The following is a 15,645-nucleotide window of genomic DNA, read 5'->3' as shown; positions in this document are numbered from 1 at the left end:
TAAGGGGTGCAGGCCATGCCTGAATAGCTTCCAGTTTGGCAGGTTCCGGCCTTAACTTTCCACTCCCCACTCTATGTCCTAGGTAGGAGACCTCTGCCATACCCACCTGACATTTGCTCGGCTTAATGGTCAACCCTGCCCTCTGTAGTCTGCCCAGCACCTCCCTGACATGCTGAAGGTGCTTTGGCCAGGAATGGCTGTAGATGGCAATATCATCTAGGTAAGCAAGGGCAAATCCTCCTACTCCTGCTAAGATATTATCTACCAGCCTCTGGAAAATTGCTGTAGCATTCTCCATCCCGAAAGGCATCTTTTTGAACTCATACACGCCAAAAGGAGTCACAAAGGCTGACTTCTTTCTAGCACTGGGAGTCAAGGGCACCTGCCAGTAACCCTTGATAAGATCAATGGTTGTAAGATACTTAGCCCCACCCAGCTGCTCTAGGGTCTAATCTGTCCTAGGCATGGGGTAAGTATCCAACTCTGTGTGACTATTTAGTTTCCTGTAATCCACACAGAACCTGGTGCTGCCATCCTTCTTTGGCACCAGCATCACTGGGGAGGCCCAGGGACTGTTGGACTCTTGAATCACCCCTAGTTCCAACATCTCCTGTACCTCTTCCCTCAGAGTCTGTCTGACACTCACAGGCACCCTATAAGGGGCCTGCCTAATAGGCCTTTGGGGTCCTGTATCCACCTGGTGCTGCACCAGTTAGGTACACCCTGGTTTCCCAGTGAACACGTCCCCAAATTCCTGCAACACAGCTCGGATTTCTCGAAACTGGGTAGGAGATAGCTGCTGGGACATTGCTACCCCTTCCACCGAGGTGTCAGCCAGAGCCTCACTGAGGAGATCAATCCCCAGATCTCCCTCAGACTCCTCCTGCAATCCACTGTAAATGCTCAGTACAAGGGTCTCCCTATCATGGTAAGGTTTCATCATGTTAACATGGTACAATTTGTGCCCCTGCCATCTGCCTAGCAGTTCCACCATGTAATTAGCATCACTTACCTTTCTCACCACCTTGTAGGGACCCTCCCAAGCTGCTTGTAGCTTGTTGTGTCTGACAGGAATGAGAACCATTACCTGCTGCCCCACAGCATACTCTCTAGCTCGAGAATTCCTGTCATACCACACCTTTTTCTGTTGTTGGGCTTCTGCCAGGTTCTTCTGGGCCAAGCCTATGAGTTCCTTGAGCCTTGTCCTGAGGTTTAGGACATATGCCACAACAGACTCCTTGTGAGGTTTGCACTCACCTTCCCACTCATCTCAAATTAAATCTAGAGGTCCCCTCACCCTATGCCCGTACAGCAACTCAAAGGGTGAAAAAACTGTAGATTCCTGGGGATCCTGTCTGTAAGCAAACAACAGATGGGGCAAATATTTGTCCCACTCCCTCTTAAACTGATCTGCAAATGCCCATAGCATGGACTTGATTGTAGAGTTTGACCTCTCAACAAGACCATTAGTCTGGGGATGGTAGGGGGTGGTCTTCATGTACTTCACCCCACAGGACTTCCACAGACAAGCCAGCAGGTCTGACATGAAATTGGCACCGCGGTCAGTCAGTATATCTTTTGGGAAACCTACCCTCCTGACAATCTCTAACAAAGCATTCGCCACCTTCTCTACCTCAATGGAGGACAAAGCCACTGCCTCAGGGTGTCGTGTAGCATAATCCACTACCACTAGGATATACTTTTTCCCTGTGGAACTTGGGGTACACAGAGAACCCATGATATCCATCGCTACCCTCTGAAATGGCTCCTCAATCACAGGCAAAGGCATCAAAGGAGCTCTCACCTTGTCTCCTGCCTTGCCTACCTTTTGACACTGCTCATAGATCCTGCAGTAACCTGTTACATCTCTGGCAATTCCAGGCCAATAGAAGTTCTGCATAATATGCCTCTTTTTGTTTTATGCCCATATGACCTGTAAAGGGAATATCATGGGCTATGGCTAGAAGTGCCAGATGGTGGGCTCAAGACACTACCAACTGCTGTGCTCTCTCACCTTCTAGCCCTCCCTCAGGGGTCCACTTTCTGTACAGTAACCCTTTGTCCCAGTATACAGAATCCTCCTTCCCTTGAGAATCAGGTGCCTCCCTAGCTACCTGCCTCAGGCCTTGTAATGTAGGGTCTGAGAGCTGAGCCTGTCTTAACTCTCTCCTAGTACGCTTCCCAGCTCCCCTTCTACAGGGAGTGTCATCCTCTGACAGTGGTACCTCACTGTCAGCCTGGATACTACTACTCACCTCTACCTTTGCAGTCACTCTGTCCAAGGGACCATCAGTACCCACAAGCAGCTGTAGTTCACCTTCAGTCTCACTGCTACAGCGTAGATCCCTTCCTGAAGTAACTAACTCACCAGTCCTGGCTGCAAGTATGTGGTCTGTCTGGGTCTCCCCCAAGCTACCAGACCCACATGCTTGTCCCCAAGCCTGACTGCATGTACCTGCACAAGCAAAGGGTATTGTACTATCAAAAGCATTCCCTATCAGGACATCTGCAGGTATATCCTCAAACACACCTACTTGCTGGTTTCCTTTTCCACCCTCCCAGTCAAGGTGAATCCTAGCCAAAAGTATTTGGCATGGGATCCCTCCTAAAGCTCTGATTGGAGTAGACTGACCAGGCAAGTAGTGTTCCTCTGTAACCATTGCAGGCTTTACAATGGTTATAGCAGAGGCTGTGTCTCTCTTGGCAATGGCCTCTTTGCCATTCACTACAATAGGATATAGCTGCTGGTGGTAGTTTGGTACCCTTGTTGTTCCAAGACAACCTACTATTGGCATTTTGTCTTTCCCACTTACTGGCTCCCTCACCTTTGGTTCCCCACCTTGCCTCCGTGGACACCTGTATGCCACATGGCCCCACTGGTTGTATTCAAAACATTTCACCCTAGATCCTGAGCATGTACTTGGACTAGTGGCTTCCCCTGCTACTGGCAGATTCTGTTGGGGCAGTCTGTGTTGCCCACCATGGGTTCCTTTAGACCCATGAGCAGTACTGGGGGTCCCCTTCCTGTGCAAGGCTGCCCTGCTTGCCAGGTCTAGGTCTCCCTTCTTCCCCAACTCATCTGAAGTAGCACATTGTCTATCAGCTAACCAGATCCACATGTCCTCAGGCAAAGTGCTAAGGGCTTGTTCCCTCACCAAAAGGTCTGCCAGCCTGACAAAAGTGGTGACCTGACATCCACCCACCCACCTATGGATATAAGTGCTCAGTTCAGCAACATATTCACACACATTTTTATCTGCCTTGCTTCTATGCGCATGAAACTTTTTCCTATACATTTCAGGTGTTAGCTTAAAACATTCTAAAAGACATTTTTACAGCAGTATAATCAAAACAGACAGAGTCAGGCATTTGTGATATACAAGTGACAGCTTTCCCATGGAGTAAGGGGGTCAGGAACCGTAGTCAGAGCCTTTGGTCAACACTATACTGTTTGCATACCCTTTCAAACATATGAATGAAACTATAAAAATGATCCCCCTCTTTAAATTGCAGAAGAAATTTACTGACCTGTTGTGCTTCTGGGGTCAAATTACTCCCTTCCCCATTACTTCCATGACTCTGGCGAAGAGTCAGCATTTCCATCTCATGATTCCTCTGATGCTCCTTTTCTTCGGCTTCTGTCTCCAAACGACTGGCCCCAACTCAAGTCTCTTTAGCTCCAGCTGGATTTTTAAGTCCACTGCAGAAAGGTCGAGCTGTCCATTCTCTGAGGATATTCTATCTCCACTGTCAGTCTGATTGTCCTTCACAGAAAGGTTGAGCTGTCCATTCTACGAAGATATTGTATCTCCACTGCCAGTCTGATTGTCCTCCTGGATGCTGTTTTCTGATGCAGCTGTAACCAAGGCTGCAATCAGGTCTGCCTTAGTCAGGTTTCCCTGCACCAGTCCCCTAGCATGGCACATCTCCACCAGATGGCTCCTTGTCAGCTTTTCATATTCCTGTGCTGACATGCTGCCTGCTCACCCTGACTAGCTAAGCTAACAAAATAAATAAAACAATTGTGATCTGAACTCTGAGTATTCACTGTGTGGCTGTTTTAGCGTACAAAACACCTTTAGAGATCACTGTACATAAGCTACAGGATTCACTCTACCCACACCACTGCAAGCCAATTAGTATGTGAAGTGGATCCCACTACTGCAAACCACAATGGTGATGGCTTTGGCCTGGCCCAGCAGTCAAGGAGCCTCAATATGTACCACTAACACCAGGGAGGGCATCTCATATAAGAGGAAAGGATAACAAATACACACAGTAAAGTACAAGTTCCCTTAAGTGTACACAGAGATCACAGTCAGTCTGGGGCTGGTTGCTCCCTTGCTCCCCAGGTCCCCAATAAGACTCCCCACTGGCACACCTATATGGTCCAGATCTCAGCCTAGCTGGCAACCTAACCTCCAGTACCCTCTCTGTCCCTCCAGTGCTTCATGTCCTTCCTCAGGTAGCTGACACACCACACACACTTTGAGATAAGTATTTATACAACTTCACAGGCACTCCTGGGAAAGGCTGACACAGATTCTCCAGCTGTGCCCATTTACCCAGACTATACTGTTGTAATTACTTCCACAACCAGCTAATACTTATCATCTACCCAAAGGCCCTTAAAAGGGTGTCCAGTTATTACGGTGCAATATTATTATCCAATTGGTAAGTGTGATTAATCAGTCTAAGGTTTATTAGAGTGGCTTTGTACAATAAACTCTATAAATATGCAATGTACTCTAGAGCTTAACTTAACTCTACACAAACCAGCCACAGGTAAGAGGTTTTTAAAATATTTAATAATAAATAATTAAAAACACAAGACAATACTACTACACCACAGTGCTATCCAAGAGTTCAGAGATCACACAGAAACTTAAAACAATACAGTAGGAAAGTTCTGATATAACAGAAAAACACTTAAGTCTAATATTTATAATGCTAGCTATTTCTACAAGAAAACATACTTCTAAAGTAACTTACTTTCATAGAGCAAGGCAGTGCTGAGGTTGGATATCAAGACAGAATGCTTACAGTCTCTCTCTCAGCTATAGTTTTTAACATCACTCAAACATTTCTGCTGGGCCCTCCCAGATTACATCATTTTGACACTTAGGTTTTCCCAATATACACATTACATCATTTTGACACTTAGTCTGGAGTTCCCAGGCCAACAGGCTATATTATTTAACAATCTATCACCTGCTCAGGAAACTACAACAATAAAAGACATTTCACATGTACACTCTAGTAATTATTCCTTAAGTTAAAACAATAGAAATAATGTGGGAGGATGACATAATGGTTAAGGTGTTTACCTTAAAGACACAAGGTGCAGGGTTTGATTCTCACATGGGGTAATTGGCTAGGCTTCAAATGGCCCAAAAGGGCAGTTAGCCTAGTACTAACCTATGAACCTATGTGTTCAGCTAGCCTCTTCGGCACCACTATCTAGATCAAAGGGTACATAAGACATAATTTTAACTTCAAAAGAACATTTGAAATGCTTGGCTTAGTTTTCCTTACAGCAGATGGCAATGTTGCTACTATCTTGAAGTTCACATTTTACAGTGTTTTCTTTCATTTAAGAAACAAGCCTGTATTCTACATTTATATTTACAAATGACAAAATTATGTATCAAATTCTATTTGGCTAGGCTGGCAGCCTTCACCCCTTCTCTACCAGTCTTCACAATGCTAATATGTGTCTGATGCACAGGGTGAATATATTACAGGTAATGCCAGTGTGTGGTGTACTACTGTTATGTCATGTAAGGTGCTGTCTGCTGGCAATTGTCATGGGTACAAATCAAAGTGTATGTACCTTTGTGCCATGATGCTTTATTGCTGTTAGTACTGCTGACTGACTGTTGTCTCACAGACCTTATTCTGTTTCTGTTCAAGATGTCTGTGTGTGTATGTCCTGGGGAGCTGTTGCCATTACTGAAGCCGAGTATGGCAGAGTGGAAAAACAGAGACCTTTTCATTGCCAAGGTACGGCTGTATATGTGTATGTTTACCTAAGTGCATATGCATTCAACAGTATGTGAGGGACAAAGGGAGCAGACAGCATAACCTTGCATGTATACCCCTTGACACAGCCAGCTAGTCTTCATACATGTCACCTGGGTGTTCCATAGGATCACAGGTTCATAGACATAGAGGAGGTTACTAAGGTACTGGCTCTGGGTCCCTTACAAGCCTAGCTATTACTTTATCCCCAAAAGAATCATCGATCAGCACCTGTTGCTCCTGGAATTGCTGGACACAGGTTGAACCCCAGGGACAGATGTTGTTTTTCCCATCCACTCAATCTTGAGGCACTTGATGAGGATATGCATGGTACTGTGTTTGACATGTTTGGAGAGTGTAGTCCATACACAGGGCAGCCTCTGGAAGCCAAACCTGACCCTCCAGCATTTGTTTTTGCTATCTCATATGTGAAGCAGGCCTCTCATGCTGGTAATGTGCAGAGAATTATACTTTGATATATGGGGCAGCTGTTGAAGGGCTGAGCACAATATTGCCATCTAGGCATGCCATAGACACGTGTGGACAACCTGACCAATAACCAGTGGGGCAGTACTGATTACAGGCTGACTGCGTGGAAGAGGTGTTGAGGGCCATGGCTGACCTTTGTGGGAGTTAACATAGCCTTTACAGTTTCTGAAGATGTCTGCATAGGTGCATAAAAGACCAGCCATGCTGCTAGTGTATTGTTGTACTGACTGAGGACTACTCAGAGGTAATGTCCACCATTTGTCTGGATGTGGTCCCTTTACCTATGTGGTGAACCACATACAGGCATTTTCTGAACACTGCCACTAGTTGCCTGAATGCAACATTGGTGGCATCCTGAGTACCCAGGTCGGTCATCTCAGTCTGTGTGTTTATGTGGTTGGTACTGATGTGGGGAATACTGGGGCCATGTCCTTGCTGTATGGTATGCTGACACTGTTGTCTGCATTCATCATGAGGCCAGGACCTTGGCACCATTCCATATCCACTGTATAGCCCATTGCAGTGTGTTAGCAGTTTGTGGCTCAATAACAGCCTGCACAATACTTACAGTTGACACAGCCTTAGGCAGTACCTACATTTGTGAGTGGTGGTAGTTAGCATTCATGCCTATATACATGTGGGTCACTAGGGGCAGCACGTAGTCCTTCTTTGTGTGACATTACCTTAGCTTATGCTATTTGTCATAACATTAAGGTGCTTCTGATATGCAATAACTGTTCTATGCAATTAGTAGACAACTTTATGTTGTTATGTTATGTTTGTTGTCCTACACTCTGTATTGTTTCAGTTGTCATCACAGGTCACAACTTACCAAAATGAATTGCAATCTGCAGGGTGGTACAGATGGTGGCCATACCTCTGACCTCTATATATGTCTGCAGAATGCCCTGATGTTTGCCACATATTTTTTTCCATTTGTCATAACATAGTGGTTTTCTGGCAAAGTTTTAGAAAATCATGACAGACTAACATTACAGATTAATGACAAATATTGTCATGTCACAACCCATACCCTTTGAAAAGTGCATTCAAATGCACAACCTGTTCTAGTATCTACTTTCCAGGTGTGTCACAGCAATATGTGAAGGTTGTGCTCATTGTTTGGCCTTTGCCCCAATTTTCCATATGGCTTTAACCAGATGTCTTTATGTGAGGGTTTGAGAGATATGCTGGTGGCTATAACACCGTTAGACTACTGCAAGGGTATATACATACATGCATATACACACACCCTCATGACCTGCCCTTGTTGACAGTAGAACTCTACCTGCCTAGTTTTACATATGATACTACTATGTACATAACACAAGCACCACAGAGCTATTATAGTGTTGCAGTGTCTGCCACTACTATTCAGGTGGATGACAGTTGCAGGGTCTGTTAAGATTGCCAATGGAGGGTTCACAGGCCCTTAACATGGTAGAGCCATCACAAACAAACACACACACACACACACACACACACACACACACACACACACACACACACACACACACAGCTGCATGGGGATATGCATTGAAACACACATGCACACAGAGTTGACACTTTTCCGATTAGAACACCTACCTGTCTTGTTATGTACAATACAGACTGACATGACTATTTCACACACCACAGTGCCTTTGTGTTAGAATATCTGTAACTATGTCTCTAAGGTGGATTACATCTGTAGGGGGCCTGACTAGGTTGGCAATGGGGGAGTTAACAGGGTGGAACAGGCATACAAAATGGTATAACCATCACATACACACAGGCAAGACAGCCACAGGGGATATGCATACAGAGACACATCCACACACAGTTTTCAATAGTCAGATTAGAACACCTACCTATCTAATATTATGTACCATAGTGCTACGTACATATTGCATGTGCCACTGAGATTATATGCCAGGGGCATACCTCACAACCTCTTACACCAATTAATCTTGGGAATGCCTTCATGAATGGTGGGATAAACCATCCAAAATAGGGACTGTTCTCACATATTGCTCTTACAATCCTAGACAAGTGATAAGGTAACTGATTTTGCATCAGTTGACGTTTCAGATGGGTATGATATCTGAAGCTGACATGTGTGTCACTATGGCAACTGTCACATATTTGCCAATGATTTGTCATAATATCTCATTGCTATGAGACACTGAACACATATATGTTGCAAACATCTGGACATTTTGCATACATTTGTACAGATGGTACAGATGGCCTCCAGAGTTTGACATGGTGCATCTAAGGTGGATGACATCAACAGACTCTTTAAAGTAATGCCATGTAGAGTGGATCAATAAGCCTTAAAATGGTATAACTAATGCACACAACAGCCATGGGGGATATGCTTCACACACAAACATATTTTTACAGTGCAGTTGGCTATATTGAGATTCCAATCCATAACTACCTAGGTGTATGTACTATAATGTGGCCTAATATCACATGTACCACCAAGCTTATATGTCAAGGTAGTGTCCAACAGTGGATCTAAGGTGGATGATATGAACAGGCCTTGTAAAGTAATACAATGGGGGGTCACCAGGGTGGAACAGGCCTCAAAATGGTATAACCAACACACACACACACACACATAAAAAACAGTATCACAGTTGTTAGTATTGGGATTAGAACCCCTACCTATCTAGTTTTCTGCATTATAGTGCTCTGCACTTATCACATGCACCACAGAGCTCATAGGGATGAAGAGTGTCCAAAAGGTACTTCTAAGGTGAATGACATCAGCAGGCCTTATAAAGTAGGGCAATGGGAAGTTTACTGTATGGAAAAGGCCTGAAAACACTTTAACCTACAAACACACAGTTGCCAGCACTGATATTAGAACCCCTACCTATCTAGCTTTATGTACTATAGTTCTGTGCACTTATTGCAAGTGCCACAGAGGTTATATGGCCGAGAAGTGTCTAAAGGTGCTTTTTAGGTGAGTGACATTAGCAGGCCTAGTAAAGTAGGGCAATGGGAGGTTAACTGGGTGGAAACACCTCAAAATGCTTTAACCTAGACACACGCACACACACACACACACACACGCACACACACACACACACACACACACACACACACACACACACACACACACACACACACACACACAAGGCAGGTGATGTGAGATTACAACCCCTACCTCACTGCTATTACACAATGGAGCTCACCTTTGTACTGGCATGTGCCAGCGGTTACAGTTGGTGTGCAATTGTCTGCATCAGGACATCACTGTATGCCTTTCAAGGTGTCTGTCTCTCTATGCCTCTGTCTCTCTCTCTCTCTCTCTCTCTCTCTTTCTCTCTCTCTATCTGTCTGTCTCTCCCTCCCCCTGTCTCTGCCTGTCTATAATTGATATATTTGCATATGTCATATATATATATATATATATATATATATATATATATATATCTATATATATATATATATATATATATATATATATATCTATATATATATATATATATATATATATATATATATATATATATATATATATATACACATATATTTATATATATATATATATATATATATATATATATATTTATATATATATATATATATATATATATATATATATATATATATATATATATATATGTACATCTATCACACTCAACAGATGCAGATATATCACATATGTGCCACCTTCAGATAGCTGCGGGTAATCCTGTCTGATGGGGGTGGGGAAAGACAGTTAAGGTGTACTTAGCTGTTTGTATGCAAAGACATATCTGGACAACAGAGTTGTATAGTCAGATGTGGGTTTAGACATAGGCTGTAATTCTCTAAGTGTTGTAACATGCCTAGTATGACCTTCAATAGTAAGAGTTTGACTCAATTCCAGAGCTAGCTGCACCTGCTGTTCAGGATTTTGTGTTCTACAGCTGATTGGCTGATGAAGCTGTGTAAACAGTCCAGCACCTCAGTGATATACTGTGTGAGGAATCTTCTGTTTGTGTGCTATTCTTATTAACTGAGTCATATCCTGGTGTGAGTACAGAGTGCATTGGACTGAGCTGAGTTTTCCATAATATGCATGGTATAGTCTACACAGCACTGTGATTTCCTAGTATGTGAGTGGCAGATCAGTATAGAGTAATGTGAGGGAGCACTTAAAGACATTTGTTTACTGACCCCATACATTGCAGTGAACTATGTTACAGCAGAAGTTGTTCTACTGTGCACTTTCTATGTTTCTCTGGCCAGTGGTTCTCTTTGTCCTTCTGTAGTCCAGTCACAGCCTTTGTCCACATTTGCTGCTATGTATTTGTAGTTACAGTGTGAGTGGGGTAGAAGTCATAACATCACACACAGGGTTACAGACTTCACACCTCTGACTGTATATGTTTACCAAGTTGTCGATCATTGTGCTTCATATATCTGCTGTGGTTCTCAGACAGTTTGTTTTGCACTGTTATTATAAGGCTACAGGTTGGCCATAGGTCTCAAACTCTTACAGATGGGCATCTGGACAGGCCCATATATAACAGTCAGACACAGGCTCAGACATGGGGGCAGGCTCTTAATATTTCTCTTCCAAACGTACACAGTTGGTAGAACAGTTTTGTATCAGCTTGCATTTATTTATGGGTATGACATCTGCATCTCAACTGTCTGTCATTGCTGTTTTCACATCAGCCTTTATTGGTTGCCAATAGTTTGGCAGGCAAATGCAATGTTATGGCAAGCAGAACTGATATATGAGGCATATGTGTGGAAATTCTGTGGCACCCTGTCATTCCAGGGGTATGGATGGTGCCCACTGACTTGTTGTCAGTACTGACACAGTGGTGTGGCAGCCTTTACATCCTGGCACCTGAATGACTTGTCACAGCCTGCTGTTGTACTAGACACTTTGTAGGTTACTCAGACCTGTGTACTGTCCATATGTGTGGCACCCTGTCCCTCCATTGTCCAGCTTTCTTAAAGTAACAAATATTGAATTCTGGCCAGTGTGTACAGCTCCTACCGCTGGTGTAGCTGACATGCAAAATAGCTGCTACAGTCAGTCTCAAACCATGGACCCTAACAACTGTAGTACTGTACTTAGACCACTAAGCCACAACAGCCATCACCAAGTGCTATTTACTTGCTGACACTTAACCATAAACATACATAGCACATTGATCCCTGCATATTGTAGAAATGGAATGTTATCAAGTTTATTGTGACAGCCCTGGAAATGTGTGGCCTGCTGCTATCACCTTACAGACATAAATGTTACTGAAGTTCTATGTAAACACAGGTGTGTTGAGGGGAGGGGGGCATACCTCTCAACTGTACACATCTTCACAGACTGTGCAGATGTTCAGTTCATATTTTGGGTCCATCTTTCATAAAATTGTGGTTGTGTGGCAAATAATAGTGAACTCATTAAAGACAGAAGTTAGAAAGTAATGACAGAAATTTGATTTTCAGACTTCTTGACCTTCAGAGAATTCATGCTACTGCAACAGCTGTTATTTTATCAACTTTCTATGTTTTAAGAGCGATATTTATGACTTGTTCCTATTTTTGTTTTTTTTCCCCACATTTCTTTATGGGTTTGTACATATTTCTTGCTGTAAGAGGTTTAGAGCTATGTATGGGACTCCAGCATTGACATCCATGCATGTGTCCTTTGCCCTACTATTTAGTCCCTCACATAGTACTGTGGATTTTTCTGGCTTAGGGCCTACTGCATATTGTGGGTCAGCTAGTATTTAGATGAGAGTTCCTGTTCTCCCACATAGCTGTCCATTGTCTGCTGTTATCCTGGTAACCCACTCCATTCCCAGGCATATATGCAGCAATACCATATATATGCTACCACAGTCTACTACCCCATTCATTTATTGTTAATAAGAGTGGCTTACCTTGTGCAAGCAGCAGTTGAGAGGACAGTGCTTCAGGACTGACTCTGTCAGATGCAGGCAGTACATGGCCTATACATGGTAAGCCATAGGTATTGTGATGTGGCTGGCATCCATTTTACTGTGTGTATAGGTTCATAGGTAGGTACTAGGCTATCAGTCTTGGGGCCTATATAAGCTTAGTCAAAAAGGTTCCCTGGCTTTCACCACTCAAGAAAATTATTTTCCTGTGCCCCTGAAAAAAATCCATTGAAGTTCCATGACCAGGAATCAAACCCAGGCTGTGGCAGTGAGAGAGCCAAATCCTTACCACTAGACCACCAGGGATCCCCAAAACATCAGTCACAAGTGTTGAACCCATGACCCTGAACACTACAGTCACAGTAATGTACCACAACACCATCTGACCTTTTTTTTTTTATTTTTTTATTTTTTATTTTTTTTTTTAGTTGGAGTGAAGTGTCAGTCTCTGGGCCCCTAGGATATTAGTGTATGTGCTATGCATTGCCTCTTTGCCAAGGCCAGGGCAGGTATTGGGCATGCCTACGTCTGCCTACAGGGACAGGCTGAGCGGTTCCTCCTCTGAGTCCCCCTGCGTCTATGGGGTCCTTGGCATTGGTGGAAGGTTGTGTCCCCCTTATCTGTGATGTTCCTGCTGCAGCTGTTTCTGCAGGATCATATTGTGTAGCATGGCAGATACTATGACCATGTGTGCGCATGTGGCTAGAGAGTACTGCAGGGCTCCACCAAATATGTCAAGACAGCAGAACTATGACTTTAGCAGCCCAGAGACATGCTCTACTATGTTCCTAGTTTGTGTGTGTGCCTCATTATGGCATTCTTCAGTGGGTGAGTGTGCGTTTCTGATGGGTGTCATCATCCACAGTTCCAGTGTGTAACCAGCATCCCCCACTAGATGACCATATGGGATGTCCCCCCTGGCAAATTCCTAGTACAGCTGTGAGGCATGCCAGATGTGGGAGCTGTGATAACTGCCAGGGCTGCCAGCACACACATTGATGATAATGCCCTGGGCATTGCACATGACCTGGCAGTTGATGGAGTGATACCCCTTGCGGTTGATGTAGAATCTACCCTCCTCACTGGGTGGTGCTTTGATGTGCATGTGAGTACAGTCTATGGCACCCAGTACCTCTGGGTAGTGTGCTACATGGTAGAAGAGAAACATATTGGTGGTCCTCTCCTTAGGGGTGTTGGTGAAATAAATGTGCTCACTGGCATGTGTTAGCATGACATCCAGGAACTGGTAGAGTGCCCTTGGATGCAGATGTCTGTGAGATCCCCATGATGTCCTCAGTATGTCCTTGGAAAGTACCTATAGCTAGTATTCTTAAGGCTATACATACCTTTGTTTCCACTGGGATGGGTTCCCCTCTGTTGGGTCTGGGTCTGAGGTGAGGGTGGCAGAGCACAGTGAGTTGCTGTAGTATTTCCCTGTCCACCCTGTAGTGCTCTATTATCTCCAGAACATGTAGCCCCTGAAAGGTTAACCTGGGTCTGAAAACTCTTCTCCTCCTCCTCAGACTGGGTCGGTTGTCAGTATCATCCTCATCACTGCCATCAGCCTGTTGCACTTAGAGATGTAGCAAAGCAGCAGCAGCCCCTATCATTTTATCAGTTAAAATTTCCAAGTGTGTACTCCAATGGTGCAGAGTATGTGGGAAAAATCAGATTGAAGGGTGTCTGCATACTTTATACTGATGTGCTGCAGATGCAGCCTGCATGATTGGCTGACTATGATACATTCCACCTGCCAGCTACATTATTGAGGAGTTTGAATGGGCCACTGTGAGTGGCAGAGGGATTATTAGTCATTTATAGTTGATTGCCTTTTCTCAACTATTTCCTTTAATTTTTTTCAATTTCCTCCACTTTTAAGCCCCATGGTGCTCTGCACAAACCCACAGAGCTAGAGTAAATATTGCTGAGTAGAAAGGGCCCTCCTCTGTACATGAGCATGCTCAGTTTTTCTTTAACCAGCTAAGCACAGCTTAGCAGCCTCAGACCCCCCCCCTGCTTAGCTGTGCTTAGCAAAGTGCAAACAGGATCCTCTGAGCTCCAGTGTGCTTACACAAACCATGACACATCCCTTTTCATGCTCTTCTACCTACAGTACCACATTGTAGCCCTTACATGGTTAAGTACTTGCGGACATGGTGGTCCATTTTGCTATTCAATAAACTTAGCTTATTTACAAACACCTAATTGCGTATACCCTAGTTACTGCACTACACTGAGCCTATATCCTTAGCAACCACTATAACCTGTCATTGTATAACTCTGCCTACTAGCCAGTATAATGGGAAACTTCAATATACCTTTATATCTCATATTTTACTATTTTAATTTTTATTTTATGATCTAATATGTTTGGCGTCACTGCGCACCTCTTAAACATGTCATATGTGTTAAAAAAAAATTGTTTTTCATTAATTGCATCACTTTTAAATGTCAATGGCCATAGTTTTGGCCAGTGGCATGCCTACTGCACCTAATATATGCTTTTATTTGAGTTGTCACAGCCCCTTTTTTATTTTTTCTTTCTGGTACATGGTTAGTAACTGCATACATTTTTCCTGCAGACACAGCTCGTACACGGATGCCTGTCTGCTTCCTGGATCACAAATTCACCTCATTTGCATGCTTTTCACTAGAAAATGAGGTGATTTGCATTATGCCGTTACCTCTGTGTCGGAACAGTGCTGGAAGGCTTATACACACCCCCAGTTTTGTTTCATGGATCGCTCAGCCTCCTGATTTTGTGTTCAGTTGGTGGCACTATTCCTACATGGAGAATCACTCCATGTAGGGCTTATTGAATTACTCTCCTTAGTCTTTGTAACGAATGTTGATTTGTAATTCTATTTAAATTGTACTGTGGAGCTTTTCTCCCCAGGCCTCCACTGAAAATGGGCTCATACCCAGTCGGACTTTCCTGGTAAACAAATGTCAGATAAATAAATAAAATCAGTATCTAAAGTGACTGACTCTGTTGGTGAATCTAGGTGCTTCCTCTTGCATGCCCTCTTCATGGATGGCTCAGGAGATGAGGCTCCTGAGTCTTCTGAGGACTGTCTCTGCACTAATACAGGAAGATTAGGGTTTATTCATTGAATCTTCACAGATGATGTCTGCTGCAAAGTCAAACCCAATGAGTGAGGGTCATGATGTGAAACGTGAAAAGTAGTTGGGGAACATGTGGATCTACCTGTGGCAACAAAGAGATCTTCTCCAGTGCTCA

This window comes from Protopterus annectens, chromosome 3.part0 (assembly GCF_019279795.1).
Source record: "Protopterus annectens isolate FY-2018-M chromosome 3.part0, PAN1.0, whole genome shotgun sequence".
In the NCBI taxonomy this organism is placed as follows: Eukaryota; Metazoa; Chordata; order Ceratodontiformes; family Protopteridae; genus Protopterus; species Protopterus annectens.
This window is presented reverse-complemented; position numbering follows the sequence as displayed.